Below are 15,683 nucleotides of genomic sequence, written 5' to 3'. Positions count from 1 at the left end.
CTATTATTTTGTGCTGGCTGCCGCTGTCATCGCTCCAGTGTTGTGAAAGTGCTACATCTTCAATGTTCTCCAAGTCTGTAAGCCTGTCCAAAGAAAAATGCCCTTGTCAGATAATGACACTCTCAGAAAAGTATATAAATAGTGTACAAAGAGCAGCTTTGTTTGTGGGCAACTTTCCTGTTGCTAGCTGTCCACCAGCGTGCCTGTTCTTGCATTTCCCATTTTCTAGTACACTCCCACTACAAAGGCGTCCATGGTCTCTGCAAGCTGGCACCCATCACCAGAGTTATTTGTTTTCAAGTAAATTCAATGTTTTCTGCCTAAGCACAGCTGACTTTGTTTGAGGATAGACCTTCAGTTCATCCCTGCCTCGTCAACACACTTGACAGACCTTTTCCTGTGCAAAACAGCATTTCTCAGCTAACTACATCAGGACACTGTTTGATTGGACAATCTCCGTCACATGCTCTTTAGACTCTCACCTTGCTGGGCTTGTATGATGTCTGATCTAGGAAGCCAGCATTGCTGGTAAAAATGAATCTCTTTCCTGAAACACACTCAAGCAGTTAAGATTTGTGTTAAGGCAACCCACGCTTTTTTGTTCAATTATGTCCAAGCGTTTTCTTGTGACTCACCCAGATTGTTTGAGAGAGGCTGTGCTAGAGTCCCCTCTGGTTATTGATTGACATGATGCAAACTGCGGTTAGGAAAACTGAGAGGTCTAGTGGAATCTGCAGTCATGGTTAGTGCCTGTTGTCCCATTGAATGTGCTGTAGCACAAAGGATCAGTTGATCTATTCTGAGTGATCAGTAATCTTAATGATCAGAGTCGTGATACACCACAGTGTTCCTATAGGTAAGGTCCAATTTTCCTGACTAGCCAACAGTCCAGATCTTTAATTCACAAAACGATATTTTTCCAGTAATATCAAAACCACAACTTTAATTACCACTGTGCTAAGTGTAATTATACCTACGGATGAAGTTGGTTTCTTGAAGTGAATATGTAAAGGACCTTTGAGCTCAGTAATGAAATAAAACAACTATGTGTTGGCTAAAGATTTACTAAATATACATCCCTGAGCTGGTTAATTTGAGACCATTTGAAAGATTATGTTTGACCTGCCACTTCTCAGGTTCTGAAATCTAAGATATCATACAGTGATGAAGCCACTCTTTTTAGTGAAGTTTTTTTTCATGTCTTTGTTGATAGTTTTGTGCATGCTTGTCAAACCCCTGCGAAACAGAGTCAAAAATCTCAAATGAATAAGGATTCTATATTTCTATCTGAGTGGAAAACATGTCTTATTTTTGGCTTATAATTTCATCACTAGGTGCAGTTTGCCTCCATCTGTCTGATTTTCCCTGGTTTATGTATTATTATTTAAGCCATTGTACCATTGTACCACCACCATCTATATTTGTCAGGATGTGTGTCTGCACCTTCTTCATGACTTTGTACTTGTCTGCCAAACATTTACTGCAAATGTTAATGGTTGCATTTATGAGTCACGGACAGGTAGTATCACAGCAATTAGACAGGAGAACCAGCATAAGGACATTCCAATGTCTGTAATGACTCAACATATAAAAACAAACTAAAATAACATAAAAAGGGCAGGTGTTCAAATGCACTGTCATGACTTTAACTATTAACTTTTTTGACTGCTTGGCTGGACGCATTCTTCTCTATCATTGTTAGCATACTAACACCTTTCCCATGAGCCACTTTTAGTATTAATTAATTCAATTCAATTTTATTTGTATAGCGCTTTTTACAACACAAGTTGTCACAAATCAGCTTTACATTTTTCCCAGGCCTGAGACCCCCTGAGAGCAAGCCTAAGGAAACAGTGGCAAGGAAAAACTCCCTAATTTACAGGAAGAAACCTTAAGCAGAACCCAGCTCAGAGGGGGAGCCCATCTGCTTCTGGCCGGCACTGGGCAGCAACAATCCACCCACAGCTAACCATCAGGCCACTGCAGCGTGTGTTTCTCCAGATGAGATCGATGGCCCATCTCACAAGCAGTCCTCGTCTACTTTGGACGGGACTATTGAACATGGGACAGGGGGACTTACAGCCAAATTTGCAGGCTATAATTTCACCACAAAGAAAGCCTCTCCCAGACTTGGACTCTTTGGGTCCTTCACCAGAGAAGCCCCCTACGCCCCCATTTGTGGATCTCAGTGCTTACCAGACCACAGCATCAGAGGCTCATGTGGAGAGTGCACCTGAGGTTCTAGCGCTTCAGAATCTGGCATTTGAGGCTCCAGAGATTGACACTACTGAATGTGAGGCTGTGGAGTTTGAGGTTCCACCATCAGAGGTTCCTGAACTTCCTGAGTTTGGGACATCTCAACCTGAAGCTCAAGAGGCTTATGAAGATGGGGCTCCTGAAGGTGGTGACCTTGAAACTTCAGATCTCAGAACTTCAGACCTTGCAAGTGTGGATCTTGGCCCCCCAGATCTCAACCTACCAGATCTCACCCCTCTGGATGATGAAGCTCTTGATCTTGATGTTTCGGACCTTAGAGCTCCAGATCTTGTTGCTCCGGATGTTGAGGTTCCAGAATCGGGGGTTGTGGAACTGGGGAATTCAGAATTGTGAGTTCCACCAATTGAAACTCCAGAGGTCGACACTTCAGGGACCGTGGTCCTTGAATCTTTACCTGCTTCTCCTAATTCTTCTGTGAACAAAGAGAGTGAACAACAATCAGGGCCTCACCATAAGAGCCATACGTTTTTTTCAATATTATGGTCAAAAAAGGATAGTTAAGGATGAAATAAGAGGTATAAAAAATAAGGATGGGGTTATGGTTTACGATAACAAAGCTATTGCTGATACACTAAACAGTTACTTTGTGGAGAGTTTCACTAGTGAAGTGTTTTTGCATATGCCTTCAGGTGCAGTCAGTTCTCAGAGACTTATAGAGGAAATTGATTTAAATGATGCAGAAGTACTAGATAAACTTCAAAAACTTAAAACAAATAAGGCAGCAGGCCCTGATGGAATATATCCAAGAGTTCTCAGAGAACTAGCAGAGGTGGTTTACAAGCCTCTGACAGTTATTTTTAAGCAATCCCTTAAAACTGGAGAAATACCAGATGACTGGAAACATGGCAGTGTAGTACCTATCTACAAGAAAGGAGACCGGACTGAACCAGGAAATTATAGGCCTGTCAGCTTAACTTGTATTGCATGCAAAATACTGGAATCCATCATTAGGGATAATTTGCAATTATCCCTGGAACGAAATGGTGTTCTAAATGATAGCCAACACGGTTTTCGCAGAGGGAGGTCGTGCTTAACAAACCTCCTGGACTTCTTTGAGGAAGCTACAGCATGTCTGGACTCAAACCAGGCTTATGATATTATCTATTTGGACTTTCAAAAGGCATTTGACAAAGTTCCGCACGAGAGACTCATATTGAAAATGACATCTGCGGGAATTACAGGAGCCATCACCGAGTGGGTTCGAAGTTGGCTGTCTAATAGAAAGCAGACTGTAACTGTGGGAGGAATTGTATCGGAGCAGGGTCCTGTACGAAGTGGAGTCCCGCAGGGATCGGTGTTGGGGCCTTTGCTATTTCTTATATACATAAATGATCTTGATGCAGAGGTTAGAAGTAAAATAGTAAAATTTGCAGATGACACAAAACTAGGGGGTCTAGCCAACAGTATAGAATCAACTAAAATAATACAGGAAGACCTAACAGCATCCAAAAGTGGGCAGATACCTGGCAGATGACTTTCAATTTAGATAAATGTAAAATCTTGCATGTAGGAAATAAGAACCTTAAACAAGACTACTTCATGGGTGGAAAAAAAACTAGAATGTGCTCATTTTGAAAAGGACTTGGGAGTAATGGTTGACCCAAGCTTAACAGGATCTAGGCAGTGTGCTGTAGCAGTAAAAAAGGCCAACAGGATGCTGGGATATATAGCCAAAACTATTGAGTATAAATCTAAAGAGGTTATATTAAAATTATACAATGCCTTAGTCAGACCGCACCTGGAATACTGTGTGCAGTTCTGGGCACCGCACTATAAAAAAGATACTGAAGCTTTAGAAAAGGTTCAAAGAAGGGCAACTAAATTAGTTCCTGGCATGAAATATAAATGCTATGAGGAAAGACTCAAGTCACTTAACCTATTTAGATTAAGCGAGAGGAGGCTTAGGGGTGATTTAATTGAGGTATTTAAATTTATAAAAGGAATCAATAAGGTTAACTATAATACATTCTTTAGGGTGAGTTCAGTCTGTAAAACAAGAGGACATAAATGGAAACTAGTTAAGAGCAAGTTCCGCACTGATGTAAGGAAATATTATCTTACACAAAGAGTTATCAATACATGGAATAAGTTGCCAGGTCATGTAGTTGAGGCAGAGACCCTTGCTGTGTTCAAGTCCAGACTTGATGCAGTTTTGGATACTCTTTAATTAAGAAATGGCGAGCTTAGTTGGGCCGAATGGCCTGTTCTCGTCATCATATGTTCTTATGTTCTTCTTATGTTCTTATAATGAAATCTGTGACAATGTTTATGAAGATGTGGAGGCCGTTTTAAAGTTTCGCAGAGGTATTAATTATAGCCTTTTCTTAATGCATCATTGATACACCCAAACTGATTCAGTGGTATGTACCTATACTATGTGTTCCCTGTCATTGCAGCCCATAGTGAAGAGTGAACCATGCTTCAGTATTCACTTTTTTCAGGCATATCTTTTTCTGACCCATTTCAACACTTATCTGGATGTAATTTTATATTATCTAGCCTGTTTCAATACAGCCTGTTTGACACAGAAGTACAGAAACCCATGGTCAGCTAAGATAATTTCCTTGCCTATCTGGAATTAAATGTCCATGTATTTGGATGGTGAGTGTCAGTCATATGATAGCGGCCAGAGTACCCCTCCGGTTTTAAATAATTTTGAGTGGTTTGTGACAAGTAATTTTCAAGCACATACTCTTGTTTATCCTCTCCTACTTTTCCCCTAAGATCTTCTTGGCCTTATTTCACAGAGATACTTGATGTAGGTTTATTATATTTGCATATTCTGGAGCATTTACGGTCGCTGATAAGACCGGCAATTCAGTCATGTGCTTGCAATGAAACAAGTGATCCTCATTCCAAAGATTACAGTATTTTTCCACCATAAATTAGGTCAGAGTGTATAGGTGATATGCTGTTCAGAGAGAGCCTGTTCATATGTAAGCTTCACATGTTGTGTAGACAGTGGTGTTTTCAGATGTCACAGTACATTGTAGGCATCATTATAAAATTTGCTTAGCAGAAGTTCTTATCCAGAACAATTTACATAGCATAGAATTTACATGTTATCCATTTATACAGCAGGATAGTTACTAAGGCAATTTGGTTTAAGTACCTTGTCTGGCACAACAGCAGTGCCCCACCCAGAAATAAAGTCAGCAACCTGAGTACGCCACACTGCTGCCCTTAGAAAACTTGTGACTAAATTCTGTTATCTGTGTGAAATAGAAAGAACACACTGTATAGAATATCCTGCCTTGTTAAGATTTTTTAAAATTATTTGACATGTTGTAATAATATATCCATATATATCAACCAACTCAACCAACTATGATTAATTCAGTCTGACAGTTAAGAAATACATTAAAAAGGGAGTATATGTTCGTATGCACACATATGTACACATTTAAAAAGTAAGTGGCAATAATATCTTTCACATCTTCCAACGCTGTGGTCCATGATAAAAGAGGTACAGTACTCTATGTAAGTTCAATGTAGAGTTTTCTGGTATTGTTATGTGTGTGGTGTAGCTAGGAACATGGACATTGGGATTTTACCAAAGCTACAGGAAAGATTTCTCCTACTTCTCCTCTTCTACTTAACGTAAAATTCCCCCCAGAGAGAGAGAGAGAGAGAGAGAGAGAGAGAGAGAGAGAGAGAGAGAGAGAGAGAGAGAAGTTGTTCAGAATTCCAGATGTACAAACGCATATAGTAATGTAACAACAATGATTAATTCAGCTAATAGGAAACAATTAATAAACTATTTCACTATTTCTGGGATTGAACAACTAACATTACACAAGGCACAGTGCACAAAATTACTATGACACTGAATACCTAACAAACGAATTTACCAATTTCCTTCATAAATGTTGTATGTTGAGCAGGGTTAGTATCACTTGCTAACCATTTAAAGCAGATAATAAACAAATAAAAAAGTTAATTTCAAAAGCTCTAAAATCTAACAAATTTAAATCCAAATCCAACATCAAAATGCACGCTGTAGTTTTAAAAACAAATTAACAATTTCTTGACAGCCACATTTGGGCTGACAGCCATAATGCACACAGACACGCACGCACACACATATGTGTTTGCGGAAATTCCACACAAGGGAAACTGGACAGAGGTAGCCAGAAAGTTTATCATAACGATATATACGTGAATGAGAAGAAACTATAAAGTATGTTCTTACCATTCCATGGCACTAGACATTGGGACCTGGGACTGGTTTCACAGTCAAAAGCGGTAAGAGAGAGCGAGTTGAGCGAAACAGAGCGGATTTGCCTGCACACTGCATTGTGCCCTGGTCACTTGCAGGCAAATCGGGAGGCGATGCCGCTGGGTTAGTGCCTGCGGGAGACAGAGCGAGGCAGGGACATGGCTGTGCACTGGAGAAGGTACAGCTCCTCACACAGGTGAGACTGTCACTGCTAACCAGCAGCCTAACTGTAACTCACACCCCTTGTCACTTAGCCTGCCGCTCCGTTCTCTGTATGTGCACCTGGGCAGTGCTCAACCTCTTTATTTTTATAAACAATTCCACAAGCAAAGTGATAGCTGTGGTATTAAGTTGAGTGACATCAGTTTCATACAAATAGTTAAACTGAGTGGAAAATTAGTTACCACAAATACAACTCGATGCTGGCAAAATCATTCTGCAAAAATGTCAATTATTCAAAGCTTGCAACTCGAACTCGAGCTTGCTCTGAACTTCAATCATACGCCCGTCATTGCATTCCAGACTGAACGAGCACAATATTTTTCCTTCATTGCACGCAAAGCCAAAGAATATAATTAAGACACAGCATAAAAACCAGCACAAGTTTAGGCTACTTAGAGAGTCTACAATCCTGTTTGTGTCTACATGTGTTTTATTTTAAATTTGCTGTTACAACTGCTGGTTTTATCATTACTAGTGCTAGCACTATAATCAAATGCAAAAGCACTTGAAGGGCTCTAGCAACTGAACATGCCAGATCTACCTAAATATCTTTAGTGATCCCACAATGTTTGGAAAGAAAATAGGCAATAAATTCATTGGTGTGGTCAAATGAAAAGGAAACACTTCATCCTCAATGACTTGCATGCTGTTATATGCTACTGGTGTTTCTGAACTGTCTTTGTTTCTACCCATTTGCTCTTCCATAAATGTGTATGGTGTTATGCTTGTCTAGAACATTAAGACCGAAGCATGTAGTGATAAGGTAATTCCCCAGCTTGTATAGGCCAGAATGGCAGAATTTAGGCTTTAAGTAATGTAGCATTCATGCAGTCTGTGTTGCATCTCACATTTTTCATCCACTATTATTTAACACGGGTCAGTAGGGTCCTTTATGTCTCAAACAAGAATTGTGGGGTAGTTTGTTTCTTTTGACAAGAATGCTCTTTCAGAATACAGGCTGAGCCCTACAGCTGATACCCAGGTTTGAGTCTAGCTGTTCCATTTACTTGTAATGATCAGGAGTCTGTTGTGTCAGAAAACAACTAGCTTCATTCTGCAGGATCTGGGTGCGCTACATTTTACTACTTTTGGCACCCTATGACTTGTCAGACGCCAAAAGTGAGTTGCTCAGATGTCATCAGGAAGATGCATCAATCCTATGCTTGGTATCTGCTCTCTTGGTACACTACGGGAGGGGTATTGTGTACAATAATTGTAGTTCAGCATGCAAGTGTATGGAAGGCTTGCATGTACACTTCTGCCCCAAGCAGAAGAGGATGAAAGTAGCAGGGTGAGTTTAACAAACTGAAACATGGCCTCATCACAACACTCTCAGCATCAGTTTTGTCAGATTTTGGAATGTGAGTTCAAGGGAGGGAGAACCACCTGTAAAAACCACACCACACAGTTCTAAACTGAGGCCCAGTCCATGACTTCCCGGTTCCTTGGCCTCGGAAAAGGGGTATTTAATAAATAATCTCACTCGGCTTTTGAATCCATGCCAAATGCTTCCGTTCTTTGTGCTCCATCCCACGATACATATTCACCTAACACATGTCTTATCTGCTCACTGCCACTGATAAAGCTCGAGGAACATTTCCTTCATTTCACCGCTTTGAACTATCAGGGCATTGTTCTCTTTTATTTGTTTTGCCAGTGGCTTTTAGTAGCATGGGGAGAAGGAAAAACTCACTGGTCCTGGACAAACCATCTTTCTGACTTTAGAATTTTTGGTTTTAGTGTAGCATGGGTGAATGCATTTGGTAGTGCTTGTTCATGGTGAAAGAGTGCCATGATGTGAAGAACGTTTCATGTAGTGAAATCTGTTTGTCTCCCTCATTTTGCAGTGCAGAAATAGTGGTTTCTCAAATTTTCACAAATAACAAACTCCATTTCTCTTAGATTTGCAGACACATCAAACTCCATGGCAATGAAATGAATCTATAATATGTAGCTGAATGAGTCCACACTGATATGCTTCATAGAATTATGAAATCATACGTAATGAATCTGTCCAGGGAAAAGAGGCACAACAGCCTGTAAATGCAAGTGATCCCACCATGCTGTCAGGCAGAACACAGAAGTAGGATTTGAATCTCCAATCTTCCAATTGCAAAACTACTTTACAACAACGTTACCCTGAGTATATGCAATAAACAGAGCATAATCGGCACACTGTGAGCCACCCTTGGTACTGTCCCTGTGTAAATATTTTCAATAAGCCCCCAGCAGGGAATCCCTCCTCTGACTACAAAAGGCCAGAGGAACCCTAATAGACTGACCAGCAGCAAACCCCCGGAGGAAGCTGTGGAGAATGGGGCATTTGGTGACTTTTTAGTGCTGAGTGCTGAGAGCTTGTATCAAGAGGAACCATCTCACATCCCTTTCCTTTACCCCTCCCCAAAGTGGGGCCTGGGCCCAGAGAGACAAGGCTGTAGTGAAAGTAGACAGTGGTGATGGTGGTGGTGGTGGTGGTGGTGGTGGTGGTGGTGGGGGGGGGGGGGGTGGAAGGGGATGGTGGAGGGAAAGATCCCTTAAGCTTTGTGCCTCTCATGTATCTAGAGGGAACTGAAGATGGGGTCAGTGCCAGGCTCCCCTGGAAAAAGAGGTCAGAGAGGATATGCGTTAGAGGAAGTCAGAATCGGCCACTCACATTTCTGCATTTCTACTAATACCATATGCTGATATTACTAATCTGTTGAGTCACACTGGCATGTGGTTGCAATGAGACGTGGATTTGTGAGTAAAGTTTCCTCAATGTTTAGTATAGACATCAGTAGTAAAATAGGCTACAGGAGAGGAACTTGTCTGTCACCATCAGTGATGTCTTTATTCTTTTCTAAAAGTAATAGAAAAATTGTCCTTGTCTTTATTTTCATTTCTGTGCCCTTTCTGAGGAAGATAAAGCATGTAATTGTCCTCCTGTCATAATGCCTGTTGCATCTGTCCAGCCCCTCTTATCATTTTATGGCACATGCACATTGTGAAAAGCTTTGTGAAGTAAAAGAATGTTTAGCCTCTTGAACTCCAGGTGAAAAAGATTCACTAAATCGGGTAATGAAAAAACCTGATTAAACTATAGCAGGTCCAGTGGGAATTGAACTGCACACAGTCAACAGTGCAATGTGGGGCTCTGTAATATTATTAGCAAAAATGTGTTTCTTTTTGAAATAAATACCTTTCAAAAGCCCGTAACAATTTAACCTACCATTAATTGTTTTAAAAAGTGGTATTTTATTCTACTGTGGTTGAAGTATGAATCATCTTACAATAAGTAAGCATAAAGAATAATGGGTATAAACCTGCAGTCAAACACTATGACTTTGGAATCAGAACAATGGATATGGGAATCTATAATGCCCTCTACAGGTGAACCATTAGATTGCAAAGTAATGCAACTAAGCTGTGAGGATTCATAAGGTGTGTTTTAACCAAACGCGATGCAAATGCATGAAGAGTCAATGGCAGGAGGCGAATGGGCAGACTTAATCACGACGAAACTGCCAGCGATGCGAAATGGGCGAAATGAGCATTCACTTGAGTTAAAAAATGTTCAACTGGAGCAAAAATTTCACCTGGCGAAAGCCAATCACCTTCAAGTAGTACTAGAAGCCCCTCCCCACCACCCCGCTTCAGTCATTTGCTAGCAGCGTTGGTGTAATCAAAAATGCTTGCTGTGATGTGGTGCGAAATTCGCTTGTTCATTTTTCAGGCAAGCGATCAAACCCACGTGAGAAAAGTGAAGTGAAATTTCCCTTTTGCATTCAGTTAAAACGCAGCTTTAGACTCAGTCTTAGTTTTAGGCTCCTTTTTGAAGAAAGACACTTTTGTGCTGCTATATACAGTAGGTTATTTGTTCATTTTTAACAGGGGGGATGGCAGATGCACACACAGCACTCTCTCTGTTACTAAATAGGGGATGGAAAGGGGGATGGCAGGTTAACAAGGGGGATGCATTTTGGTCATTTTGCTAACAAGGGGGATAGTATCCCCCCTCAAATCGCCTACTGGCTATACATGCACCTCTCAAGAGAGCCAATGCTTCCAATAGGTCATCCAGCTGGAGAGGCTACACAGCCAGATCCATACTAAAGGTCAGGCAAGGGAACAACTAAGACTTTGAGCAAGCAAGCCCACCAGCAAGCAGAGGACAAAAGCACCTGAATCTTTGCAGGCATGGCTGAATCTATTTGGACACACTCTGAAAAAGGTCACTTAAATTCCAGCAGTGTCTTGCTGTGTCCATTATATTATTTCATTGAAAGGAACCAGAGTTTATAAACTTGTTTGCCCAGACTTATCCAGGCATCTCTGTGATAAACTGAACCACAACCCTTAATTTGTAAGTTGAAGGTGAAAGGGTGATAGTAATAGTAAAATATCCTGTGGTACTCTATGTATGTGAAGATGTAGCAGATCAACAGGGTCATTGTGATGAATACTGTATCCTGTCATAACTACTGTCATGTTTTATGGATTTGGGGATTAAATAAAGTTTATGTTTTCTGGAAATCATCCTTAGTCACTGGTCAATACCTGCACTGATGATGTCTAAATTTTCTGTTAAAATTCAAACCATGATGTCTTCTTCACATCTGGATCTCAGACTAAAGGAATCCTGGGATATGAGACCAATGTGAAGCACAGTATGTACACGTGTACACTTGGCGATGGAAGGATACAGTGCAGGGCAAGTGAAAGTTTCTTCTTCTGGGACACCCTCAAACAATTCAGCACTCAGACATTTCCGGCACCATTTTGAGAGGAAGTGCTAAGGGCAAGTGAGAGAAAATGTCGTTTGAAATGCAGCCAGACTGACCTTACAAAGCTGTTTTACAAAAGCTGGCCACATCAAACTGAATGTATTCCCAGAGTCTGATCATTTCAAGGAAAGGTCCAGTATGGTGATCAGCTAGGAAGCTGTGATTCTCAACAAAACAAACACAGAATTTTATTAACCTGTGCTAAATCTATGGGTATGTCATCTGTACCCATACACTTTAGAAACAGAGAAGATAGGTAATAAGAAAGAGTTGTGTCAAACTCTACTAGTCAGGGACATTCCTGTTCAAAAGCAGGGTAAATCAGTGGTGTGGTGAATCTGAGGTGTTTTATTGGTGGCTAAACCCATGGTTTCATAACATGTGGAGTGGTAGCAGGGGCATCATGGGTTAATGCTACACAGGAACCTTGCTGCCTGATAACACTATTATTTTAAAGCTATTGTTTTCCGCCCAAGTGTTATCAGACCGCTGGCCTCTCTCTGGCATATCTTAGCCTCTCCACTCAGCCCTCATTCCCCCCCCCCCCCCCCCCCCAACCACCATCCCACTTTGGCTGAGGGAGAGAGCGCCTCTCCCAGGCCTCAATGAACTGGATTAGAGCTGGATCGTGGCTCATAGAAACCCCAGAATCCCAGTGAAGCCTGGAATTCATTTGTATTTGCATCCAAGTATCATGCAGAGGGGCTTCCACAGCGAGTGAGCCATACTATTGTCTAAGTGGAAACAGTATTAAATATCATTTAAATGAGCCTGAAATACACAACCCTGCAGAGCATATTACAGCTTTCAACAAAATCTCTGCAAAGTGTCAGGGCAAAGGTGTCAGGGCAAAGAGGAGAGCAGCCAACACTGAGCTGACACTCAATAGATGATTTACATGTTAATGGATCGATTAGGTGTGCTTTTTACAAAAATTGACGAAAAAAGTGTTTTTACAAAACTAGTCTCACCTGCATTGACCCAGCACAAAAAACATGGCAAGAAATACACAACATCCTGTAATAACAGCAATTACAAAGAATCACAACATCCTTGCCTGTTCCCAGGATATTTAAGCGCCATAAGAAAATTACTGCCTTGCCAAATTTGTACCATTAAAGATCTATTAAATTCACTGCAGTTTAGCAAATCAAACTGCTGTGCATGCAGGGAATACATGTGGAGAGACTGTGTTACAACTGGACTCAGCCCCACGCTGTCAGCGCAGCTAATTAGCGTGAATGGAATCCATGCATCCATCAACCTCAGGTCTGTGATTTATATGCCCTCTTGGCAAATAAATTAACCTACTAATTTTTCACAAGTGTCGCTGCCTAATGCAATACATCAGTGGCCAGTGAGATTGAGTAGCTATGACAGATTGGGATAGTCAGAACTCCTGCTCTGTGAACAAAGCTGTTTTGTGGCTCAGTTACAGGGGTGCGGAGAATTCAGTCTGGACACCTGCCTGTGGGACTGCCTGTATATCTAATACACTATATGGACAAAAGTATTCAGACACCTGACCATTACACCAACAGGGACTGTAATGACATTGTATTCAAATACATATACTTTAATATGGAGTTGGTCCCCCTTTTGCAGCTATAACAGCTTCCACTCTTCTTCGAAGGCTTTCCACAAGATTTTGGAGTGTTTCTGTGGGAATTTGTGCCCATTCATTCTGTAGAGCATTTATGAGGTCAGGCACTGATGTTGGACGAGAAGGCCTGGCTCGCAATTTCCGTTCCAGTTCATCCCAAAGGTGCTCGATGGGGTTGAGGTCAGGGCTCTGTGTGGGCCAGTCAAGTTCTTCCACACCGGACTCATCAAACCATGTCTTTATAGTCCTTGCTTCGTGCACTGGGGCACAGTCATGTTGGAATAGAAAAGGGCCTTCCCCAAACTGTTGCCACAAAGTTGGAAGCGTAGCATTGTCCAAAATGTCTTGGTATGCTGAAGCATTGCCCTTCACTGGAGATAAGGGGCCTAGCCCAAACCCTGAAAAACTGGTGTGGCCAAATACTTTTGTCCATATAGTGTATCTAAGAGCTGTGAAATAATGTTAGCTTTTCTGGAAATAAAGAAGTAAAGAAACCAAGATTTAAAAATGAACCACTAGGAAATTGACTGGGCAGTCCAAGTGCACGCCAAGTCAATTTCCTTTGCAAAATGGACAGATGCCTGTCATGTCCAACTGAATGCTTTCCCTGGGCTTTATTTTTCCTCAAAATGAGCCTTGGTTCAATGTCCTATGTGAAAATGAAACACAGGAATGGCATTGATTGGACATACTAAGAACCTACAAATCATGTTTGTATGTGCCATACAGTTGGGCTTGATTTGAGTAGTTTTTTTTTTTTTTTTAAATATAAGTTTCAATGAGATACTTTGCTTAAATGCTAACTTGAAGATAAATTACTGACAGTTTTTCAGACTATAGGCCTACTGTATATGTTCTTCAATAAAAATATTAGACAAGACAGACAAAATAATGGTCTCCGTTTAGTGTTTGGAATTTTTAGGTCAGATTGGACAGATGTAACAATGTATCCATGTTTCCATATCCTTTTCATCCATAGTTCTCAGGCAGAGGAAGAGACAGACTTCTGTCCAAACAAAAGTTCTTCAACCTGTTCCTTTCTCAAGGCAAAGGTCTCAGGGATTTTTTTCCAACAGAAGTGCTGATATATGCTTTGGCAGGTTGTGAATATAAGTTCTTTATTCATGTGCCATGTCATATGCTAATTGTTTTAAAATGGGGTCAATGTAAGCATTTTTTTATCACAGTATTGCACTGAACACAAAGACTTATCCAGACGTGATTCAGATCTTTTTTGTATGAATCAATAGATCTTGGTATCTGAATGAATACATGGTATTTATGCTGCCTTTCCAAATTTCAGTCGTATCATTTGTACACTGTATTTATGTCAATACTATATTGGACTCTGTTTTATTGGCTCACAGCTGGTAGTCAATTACTGATCGCCTTCACTCTCCTTAAAGTAACAGTGCTGTCCTGCATCAATACAATAGAGTGGCCCTGAGCCAGCAGAACCTGGAGCAATGGATGAGACCTCAGGGGACCCTGGAAGGTCTATCTCAGTGCCTCTACTGGGGAAATAACAGACAAGACAGCCCCATCACCCCTTGAGCATGGTGTGCACACTTTCCTCCATTACTCTCCCTGCAGCACCGGGCACATCCCCACACTCAATGCTGCTATTTGCTCTCTCAGAGGAAAAGCTGTTGGAAAAGATGGAGAGACTCACTGCTTGCAGGAAATCCTCAGGCTTTAAGAGTCCCACCCCTCCCACACACATACACACTCGGATTCCCACCTGCTTTCAGCAAGAAGGGATACGCATAATCCCTCACAAAGTCTGGCATTCACAGGCCCATATCCATAAATTCACTCCACTAATGAACTACCGTCCTCTCCCATTGCTCCTGTCACTGTATGTTATTCCGTTTTTCAATTACATTACACTTGCTGTGCAGACACTCTTACCCAGAACAGCTTCCATAGCTTACAATGTTTTACATTATCCATTCATAACAGTTGAATATTTTAATGAGGCAATTGAGGTTACTTACCTTTCAAGGGTACAACAGCAGTGCTCCACCAGGAAATCATACTAGCAATATTTGGGTTGTGAGCCTTGGTCCCAACCACTACACCACACTGTTCTTTTTAATGCAATTAAAGTTGTTGGCTGGATAAAGTTTGACTGGCACTTGAAGAGATTTCTCAAAAGTGCTGTTTCCCCCAGAACATTTTCTTCTTTGATTGACTTGCATCTCAGTTGTGGCACATGGCAGGCTACAAATAATGTAAAATGAAAGTCTGAGACAAAAAATTTAAACAAACGACGAGTTACAAATCAAAATGTCAGGACAATACCTTTGCTCACTGCGATTTAATGAGCAAAATATACTCAAGCAAAGTTTCACCAAGCTATGTGCACATGAGGAAAAACTAGAATCCTATGTAAATTTTACACTCTTAAACTGAGTTGTGAGTTTCTAAGATTAGCTGGATTACCATCAATTTTGCACAACAGACCATTCCAAATTCGACTATGTGTCAAAGGAATAGACATTCCCTTCAGTCAGGCAATGATTCCTCTACATTAAAAATAAGCTGAAAGCTGTCGGGGAAGACAGCAAATATAAAAGATAAACTGCTATTGGCCTGT

At 41.0% G+C, this 15,683-nt stretch overlaps 1 long non-coding RNA gene across 1 annotated transcript; it reads right to left on the bottom strand.

Moving 5' to 3' along the window:
* Positions 1-12: 12 nt before the first annotated feature.
* LOC118776025 lies at positions 13-6,558 on the bottom strand. The gene is made up of 3 exons (XR_005004912.1): positions 6,470-6,558; positions 2,480-2,689; positions 13-83 (listed from the first exon to the last, which is right to left on the bottom strand). It is a non-coding gene; the product is annotated as an uncharacterized LOC118776025 (long non-coding RNA).
* Positions 6,559-15,683: the final 9,125 nt, after the last annotated feature.

Source organism: Megalops cyprinoides, chromosome 4 (genome assembly GCF_013368585.1).
Source record: "Megalops cyprinoides isolate fMegCyp1 chromosome 4, fMegCyp1.pri, whole genome shotgun sequence".
In the NCBI taxonomy this organism is placed as follows: Eukaryota; Metazoa; Chordata; class Actinopteri; order Elopiformes; family Megalopidae; genus Megalops; species Megalops cyprinoides.
The sequence above is the reverse complement of the archived record's forward strand: the minus strand, read 5'-3'. Positions and strand labels throughout refer to the sequence as shown.